Below are 2214 nucleotides of genomic sequence, written 5' to 3'. Positions count from 1 at the left end.
TCTACAAAGCTAATTAAGTCAAAAGGAAGTCGAACGCATTCAAACAAAGCTATTTGAATCAAATGAGAGTCAAATACATTCACACAAATCTAATTAAATCAAATAAAAGTCAAATACATTCTACAAAGCTAATTGAATCAAATGACAGTCAAACACATTCAAACAAAGCTATATGAATCAAATGAAAATCAAATACATTCTACAAAACTAATTGAATCAAAAGAAAGTCAAACACATTCAAACAAAGCTATTTGGATCAAATAACAGTGAAATACATTCTACAAAGCTAATAGAATCAAATGAAAGTCAAACACATTCAAACAAAGCTATTTGAATCAAATGAGAGTCAAATACATTTACACAAAGCTAATTAAATCAAATAAAAGTCAAATACATTCAAACAAAGCTATTTGAATCAAATGAAAGTCAAATACATTTAACAAAGCTATTTGAATCAAATTAAAGTCAATCAAATTCAAACAAAGGTATTTAAATCAAATGAAAGTGAAATGCATTCAACAAAGCTAATTGAATCAAATGAAAGTCAAACACATTCATACAAAGTTATTTAAATCAAATGAAAGTTAAATGCATTGTACAAAGCTAATTGAATCAAATGAAAGTCCAACACATTCAAACATAGCTATTTGAATCAAATGAGAGTCAAATATATTTAAACAAAGCTATTTGAATGAAATGAAAGTCAAATACATTCTACAAAGCTATTTGAATCAAATGAATGTCAAACACATTCAAACAAAGCTATTTGAATCAAATGAAAGTCAAATACATTCTACAAAGCTAATTGAGTCAAAAGAAAGTCAAACGCATTCAAACAAAGCTATTTGAATCAAATAAAAGTAAAATGAAAGTCAAACACATTCAAACAAAGCTAATTGAATCAAATGAATGTCAAACACATTCAAACAAAGCTATTTAAATCAAATGAGAGTCAAATACATTCACACAAAGCTAATTAAATCAAATAAAAGTCAAATACATTCTACAAAGCTAATTGAATCAAATGAAAGTCAAACACATTCAAACAAAGCTATTTGAATCAAATGAAAGTCAAACACATTCAAACAAAGTTATTTAAATCAAATGAAAGTGAAATGCATTCTACACAGCGAATTGAATCAAATGAAAGTCAAACACATTCAAACAAATCTATTTGAAACAAATGAAAGTCAAATACATTCTACAAAGCAAACTGAATCAAAAGAAAGTCAAACGCATTCAAACAAAGCTATTTGAATCAAATAGCAGTCAATTACATTCAAACATAGCTATTTCAAACAAATGAAAGTCAAATACATTCTACAAAGCTAATTGAATCAAATGAAAGTCAAATACATTCTACAAAGCTAATTGAATCACATGAAAGTCAAACACATTCAAACGAAGCTATTTTAATCAAATGAAAGTCAAATATATTCTACAAAGCTAGTTGAATCAATTGAAAGTCAAACCCATTCAAACAAAGCTATTTGAATCAAATGAAAGTCAAACACATTCAAACAAAGGAATTTGAATCAAATGAAAGTCAAACACATTCAAATAAAGCTATTTGAATCAAATGAGAGTCAAATACATTTAACAAAGCTATTTGAATCAAATTAAAGTCAATCAAATTCAAACAAAGGTATTTAAATCAAATGAAAGTGAAATGCATTCTACAAGGCCAATTGAATCAAATGAAAGTCAAACACATTCAAACAAAGCTTTTTGAATCAAATGAAAGTGAAATGCATTCTACAAAGCCCATTGAATCAAATGAAAGTTAAACACATTCAAACAAAGCTATTTGAATCAAATGAGGGTCAAATATATTTAAACAAAGCTATTTGAATCAAATAACAGTAAAATACATTCTACAAAGCTAATTGAATCAAATGAAAGTCAAACGCATTCAAACAAAGCTATTTAAATCAAATGAGAGTCAAATACATTCACACAAAGCTAATTAAATCAAATAAAAGTCAAATATAATCTACAAAGCTAATTGAATCAAATGAAAGTCAAACACATTCAAACAAAGCTATTTGAATCAAATGAAAGTCAAACACATTCAAACAAAGTTATATAAATCAAATGAAAGTGAAATGCATTCTACAAAGCTAATTGAATCAAATGAAAATCAAACACATTCAAACAAAGCTACTTGAATCAAATGAGAGTCAAATACATTCAAAAAAAGCTATTTCAATCAAA

Source organism: Chenopodium quinoa, unplaced genomic scaffold, assembly GCF_001683475.1.
Source record: "Chenopodium quinoa cultivar QQ74 unplaced genomic scaffold, ASM168347v1, whole genome shotgun sequence".
In the NCBI taxonomy this organism is placed as follows: domain Eukaryota; kingdom Viridiplantae; phylum Streptophyta; class Magnoliopsida; order Caryophyllales; family Amaranthaceae; genus Chenopodium; species Chenopodium quinoa.
This window is presented reverse-complemented; position numbering follows the sequence as displayed.